We start from the raw sequence: 7,351 nt of genomic DNA on the forward strand, positions 1-7,351 counted from the left end.
CCCGCGGCAATGCTCTGATTGGGCAGTGCACGCGAGATCCATGGTCTGCAGCTCTGCACATTGCGGAGCTGCAGAACGCCGTTCTCGGCGATCGCGGCAGGAGGGGCATTGCAGTCTGCCCCGGACACCCCCCTAGTAAGTGGCACCCGGGGCGGACCGCCCCCCCCCCCTTAGTACGCCACTGGTCATATCATATGCGTAGAATTTCTCCTTATTTTCGGTTCAGTGTTTTAGTGTTCACTGTTTTTAGAATAGTGTAATTTTAATTTTGCTAACAATTTGAATGTAGGCCCCTCTTGATCTTGAGGCCCTAGGCTGAAGCCTAGTTAGCATATAGGAAAATTCGGCCCTGCTTGCGGTGCACCTGGTTACTGAGGAGAAAGAAGCTTTGAACCCTGGTAACCAGAGAGTTTGTACTGCTACTGAAGGGGGTGTCTTGGAAGAAGCTAGTGTAAGGTTATGTGCAAATAATCGTAAAAGTGGATCGGCTGCCTCTGTCTTTTACCGCCCGGAGAGGAAGTGTTATTTGGAGCTGTTACAGTTAGAGCAGGCTCATTCTGCTCTGTTTTTGTGAGTGTGCACATTATCCATTAAATTCTGTGAATTACTCTACAGAGTAACACTATCAATGTATTTCTCTCTGTACATGTTGGGATACATTGAGATGAGCAACATATGAATTTTTAGGGAGTGTTTTTTTGTGAATTTGTATCACAGTTTTGCAAATTTTTTGCATACTGCATAAATGACATGGAGTTTTATGCACTTTATCGTAAATTGCACCTTTGCACAGTATAACACTTGCTGCACTTTAAAATAGTTTTTTGCCTAACTATGTGTTTTATGAGCTGTTACACTAATTAGGGTGCTGCTACTTTTCTAATACTTATTACTATCTCTTTAAAACTTTACTAGAGGACTATTATTATAAGCGCCTTTGTATTCACTTGTTTTTTTTTGTATTTCTAAATACAATACATATTAAAGTACTATCTGTGCCTTCGAGGGCACCTGCAAGTTTAAGAAAAAAGGTGTTTAAACTAGCACAACTGAGTAATAACTGATATGTGGATATAATAGATTGATGTCGACTAGAGTGTCATCTCGTAGTTTCAACTTATATCTGCAGTACGGATCGGTATAAGAAAGAGACCGTTGTCTGAAATCTGTTGGGAACTCTAAGGGTTCAATATGTCATAGAGATGGTCTACTGTCAAAAGTAGCTCAAACAGAACCAGGCATCAGTAGGAGCCGGTAAGTTGAACCCTGTTGCTGCGTCCTTTTTAAGTTCAGCTGGAAACTGTGAAGTGTGACCGGTTAAACTTCGGATCGATGTGGAACTCAACATATAGCAGATCTGTAAAGTTTATGTTTAATATGTAGAACTTAAAGTTTAGTAAATAGAAATCAGATTCAGTAGTATAATTAACACCTCGAGTCAAGTGGAATGGATCCAGGAGCTAGTTCACTAGGAAAGGCTATTTATATATTCAGATGCAGATAGATCAAGTAATCCAGGATAAATTGCAGCACTTATATATATGGAGTGTATGTCTTTAAATCTGCTAAAGACAGAGTCAATTTGATACACGCCAAATGCTATACTTTGTGCAAAAAGATTTAAACCACATAAAAGGTATAGAAAGACAGTATAAGGAACTGTTTCCTATAGCATAATGAAATAGATGGTGTATAGTATCACAATTATATATGGTATATACGTCTTTAAATCTGTTAAAGGCAGAATAAATGGAGTATATACCAGATGTAGCAAAAATATATAAACCTTATGGGATAGAAATACAGTATATGGAACTGTATTCTATAATGCAATAAAATTAGGTATCGCTTTAAAATACTATAAAATACTTAAATCAAATAAATTGAGGATAATGGATAAAATTAATAAAAAATGTATTAGGCATAATACTCATATCAAATATAAAAAACACTACAAATATTAAAAATATATAAAAATATAAGCCAGGAACGGTTTGCAAGAATATTACGAGCAGTTATGCAGTTCTTATTCCAAGTTAACCGCAGGGACCGGCTAGGATTGATGTAGATAGTTTCCGGTCCCTGCGGTTAACTTGGAATCGTGAGCGTGAATCGTGAGCGTGAAGAGCTCCTCGCGCCAAAAGCTAAAGTAACCTAATCGCCTGGAGCATACTCCTTCCGCATGTAGTCACGCCCCTTGGGGGTATCGATGTGTGGACCCAGTCTTCGGTTTGTTAAGGATACTACCCATTACTGTTGCCTGTTGCCAAGGCAACAGGTTTCTATCACACTATGTGCAATAAACGTGTCTGTCATGTCAATCTGGTCTCTGGGTAGAACAAATAATCCTAAACTCATTTAAATGACGATCTTATCATAGGTCATCCAAATGGCATCCAGATAAAACTGTTGCCATTTGTTTAAATTACTGACAGTTTTAGATGTATCCCATTCTCCTCGGGTGGGTATTAACAATCTTAAATATGTGTAAGATGACATTGTATACAAGACATTTTATAAGACCCAGGTAACGCTGATTAGCTGCACAAGTTTCTAATGCCTTAATCCTGTCTTACTTCACATGTCCCATAAGGTACATAAGTACTATTATTGTCCATTTTACAATCCTACCTATAGTATAAGGGAACATAAGGAGAATTTATCTAATCTAATATCCCCAACCAATATTGAGATCCAGACAGGGTAGTGGTACCACATATACTATGAGAAGAATATATATATACAGGGAGTGCAGAATTATTAGGCAAATTAGTATTTTGACCACATCATCCTCTTTATGCATGTTGTCTTACTCCAAGCTGTATAGGCTCAAAAGCCTACTACCAATTAAGCATATTAGGTGATGTGCATCTCTGTAATGAGAAGGGGTGTGGTCTAATGACATCAACACCCTATATCAGGTGTGCATAATTAATAGGCAACTTCCTTTCCTTTGGCAAAATGGGTCAAAAGAAGGACTTGACAGGCTCAGAAAAGTCAAAAATAGTGATTTTCACAGTGAGAAGCACGGAAGCGCCTCTAGCGGCTGTCAGTGAGAAAGCCACTTGAGGCTGGATTAACCCTAGTGTAAACATAGCAGTTTCTCTGAAACTGCTATGTTTGCAGCTGCAGGGTTAACACTAGATGGACCTGGCATCCATAACACTTCATTGAGCTGAAGTGGTCTGGGTGCCTATAGTGGTCCTTTAATTGGAATATTGATGGTGTCTGTGGAGTCAGTTAGTGTCTTGGACCCTTTAGCCATATAGCGACATGGCACACATCATCCACATTGATATGTGCCATGTACTGTGATCCAACTGTTTTTTAGTCATGTTGGGTATGGAAAAATAGCTTGGTACAAGAATCTCTTTTAGATTTCTGCCCCTTCTAACTGTAATTGAGACCCTGGGGGAAATTATCTCAGTCAAGTGAGGGTCCTGTGTCAGGAGTGGCCAGAACCTTCCCAAAGTTCTTTTAGCTGAGTCCCAACCTGCATCATAGTTCACTATACATCTAATTAATTTGGTGGGTCCTTGTTTTACTTCTAGAAGAGTATCACAATCACAGAGTAATACCTTTTGGTATGCTTGTTTAAGACAACTATTTGGGTACCCCCTTTCCTTAAATCTCTCTCTCAATTGTGAAGCTTTCTGCTGAAAATCATCAGTAGAAGAGCAGTTTCTTCTCAGCCTCAGATACTGTCCTACTGTGATGCCTCTCTTGAGGGGAGTAGGGTGATGTCTTTCCCATCTGAGCATGTTGTTGGTTGAGGTTGGTTTACGGTAAAGGGTAGTAATGATCTCTGAGTTATCAGATATCGTGAGAGTACAGTCCAGAAAATTGGTCAGCTTGAGATTGAGAATCTTCACGTTTAGGGCCCCCACAAACTCAGTAAAAAGTTATTTGGTGCCCATCCAGATTACGAGGATGTCATCTATCTAACGCCTCCATAGGTAGACATGATCCATGTAGTGTTTAAGGGATTCAGAGTAAACTATTTCACTTTCCCACAATCCCAGGTGCAGGTTGGCATAGGCTGGGGCACAAGATGTCCTCATAGCTGTCCCCCGCTCCTGGTGATGGAACGTATTTTGGAAAGGATTGGGGTATGGAGGAATACAGGGCTTCAACCTCAAGGCTACAGAGTGATGCTCCACGTGGTACTTTTAGTGATTTCAGGCATTATAGGGTATCTTTAGTGTCTTTTAAATATGACGGAAGTTTTTCCACATAAGGTCGTAACGTAAATATGCTCCCCATATTTGTGAAATTATTAGAACCAGATACTATGGGTCTAGCTGAAAGGGTTTCATACTGTTTGTGTACTTTGGGGAGACAATAAAATGTGAAAATTGTGGGAGTTTTTACAAAAATACGGCCATATTCTTCTTTAGTAAGTACTCCTTGATCATATGCCCTATCCAAAAGGGATTTGTATTCCAATCTAGATGAGGGGTCAGTAGTCAATATGCTGTACGTGTTTGTATCACGAAGTATAGTCTCAGCAGTTTGAACGTAATGTTGTCTATTCATTACGACAATATTCCCGCCCTTGTCAGCTGGTTTAATAATGACTCTCTCATTATCCCTTAGATCACACAGTGCCTTCCATTCGTCCTTAGTTAGGTTACCCCTAGATCTCACAGTCAATGTATCCATGTTAATTTCCTTGATCATGTTGGTGGTTCATTCCACGAACATGTCAATATTTTTAAAATCACGGAAATTGGGGGTAAACTTGCTTTTAGGACGAAGATCGGTGTAAGGTATGGGGGAACTGGTGTCATTGCACTCCAAAAGAGACACTAGATCTTGTAAACATTGGTATTCCTTTGGATTAAAACCTAGTTATTTTGCCCTTTTCTCATCTTTCACCGTAAAGAACTTGTGAAGAGCGAGCCGTCTACCAAATAGGTCTTTTATCTATTCAAAGTGGTTGAATGGAGGAGTTGGGACAACAGACAGGCCCTTCATAAGTGCCTGCGTCTGTGTTGTGGTGAGAGTGAAATCTGATCATTACTCTCCTGTCCTGCATTAGTAGCGCCTGCGGGCTCTCCCCCTGTTGCGCATTTGTCTGTATTGGACTTGTGTCTCCCCCTCTCTGGGTTTCTGTCCTAAAAAAGAAACCCCTTTCTTTAGAATTCCATTTGCAGCCTGAGTATTGCGATTTTTATGGGATGTTGGAGTATGTTCATTGTCTGTGTCTGAGGTCTCCTATCCAGACGTGGTACAATAGCCTGAGCCTACCCTTGTTTTTTAAATAGCATATCTGCAATGTTTATGTTTAATATGTAGAATTTAAAGTTTAGTAAATAGAAAGCAGATTCAGTCCAAAGACCAACAGCGTCAGCAACACACGAGGAAAAGAGAATTTATAAACTTTAACCATGATAGTCCCGACTGGTAGGTTCCCCACCAACAAAAAGCACATGTAACTGCAACAATGCTGAGTCCTATAATCCATGACAAGAATCTGGATTGTGGCAATAAAATCATACCTTTATTCCATCAAATTTGCATTAAAAAAAATATATGCTACAATCATTGCAAGATGGGTTGTTGCACAGCAGGAATGTGAATGAGCATTATATTTGTATGGTACTTCCTCATAGAGCATCTTTGTGAAGAAGTGCCGTACAGGCACGAAATGCTTCAGCATATTACCTGCAGTGCCCCCCATCTGTGCACGGTTTGTATTTATATATACTTTTTATGCAGTTTTGATGGAATAAAGATACAATTTATATTGCCACAATAGAGTCTGGATTCTTGACCCGGCATTGTTGTAGTTTGTAGACAGAACCCAGAGCCTCAATGTACTGTGCCCTAAAATTACTTACTAAACACCAAATGCTCTTTGACATGACACGTTTCTGGCTACAAAAGTCAACACCAACCGATTACCACAATATGTATAATATGAATATCCACTACTAAATCATTTAAATAAATCCAATATTTAAAAGAAATCTCTTATTATTGCCACTGCAATTCACTGCAGTGGTTATGGTACAAATAGTCTGTGGGTGCTAAATTGGGAGATGGCAACCACAGAATCTTTGCACCATAGCCACTACTATGAGCTGGAGTGGTTATGGTGCTTAGAGTTCCCCTTTAAAATACACTTAAACAAAAATAATTGAATGCCGCTTCCCCAGCAAATCTAACATAAGTAATGTGCAGTCTGTGAATTTATTTTCATATCATCTGTGCTGGCTGAAGTCCCACCACATTCAATAAATCACAGGAACCATTAAAGCAGGGGTGGGGAACCTTTCGCTCTCCAGATGTTTTTGATGACATCTCCAGCTCCTTTGCCATAATGCTCGCAAAGGATCAAGGGAGATGTAGTGCACAACATCTGAATTGCCAAAGGTTCCCCATCGCTGTATTAAAGAGACAATTTATTTGTTTGCAAAAACTATTTAACATGGTAAAAATCACATATTGAATAAAGACCAATATAGAAAAAAATGTGAAATAATGTCCTTTCGCCACATACATAGAAACTTGGGGGAAAGGGGGTCAGTTGCTATATTTTTCTTGTTCTTTCCTATTTCTATGTACATGGTATAGGGGAAGTGTTCATTATTTTTTCTATATTGTTTTTTATACATTTTGTGTATTTAGAAAATTCCCCTATAAAATATCTGCATTTCATGCAGGCAATCAGACTGAGCATGTGGGTACACCTGGTGTTTGAGAAATGTAGGTAATGTTTGCATCAATTTTGTTGAAAGAAAGACATCATCAAAATAAACCAGGGCATGTATGACCTGGAAAAATAAACAGTATTATTTAAACTTTTTTTTTTCTTTTCAAAAAGGGATGGCAATCTAAAAACATGAGAATAGTGAAAATACAAAAAAGTAATATGCGTTTTATTAGATGAATAACTGAACCTTTACATGAATACACAAACTTAAGATCTCTACTGGAATAATAATAATTTGTAAAAGGTCAAGAGAATGTTGTCATACCCTAATAAAATTAATACGATATTAAAGGAACATTCTGACTACAAATTAATGTATTTAGAACTATGGAGTGTTCCTCTGCTCATTTGCATTTTATTGATACGCAATTAAGAAAATAAAGCCATTAAATTTACCTTTAATTCAGCTTCATCCCAGTCTTGATGCTTCAGATGCTTTTCTTCTGAGATCATATTGATGGATGATATTGGGACAATCCAATGCTTTTCACAGAAATTAATTCAAGGAATTCACTATTTCATGACATAAAGTCATGATTTTATTAAAGGCACAGAGGCGAGTATTATGCTTTATCTCATTCTTTAACCCCTTAAGGACACACGACATGTGTGACATGTCATGATTCCATTTTA

This window comes from Pelobates fuscus, chromosome 5 (genome assembly GCF_036172605.1).
Source record: "Pelobates fuscus isolate aPelFus1 chromosome 5, aPelFus1.pri, whole genome shotgun sequence".
NCBI lineage: Eukaryota > Metazoa > Chordata > Amphibia > Anura > Pelobatidae > Pelobates > Pelobates fuscus.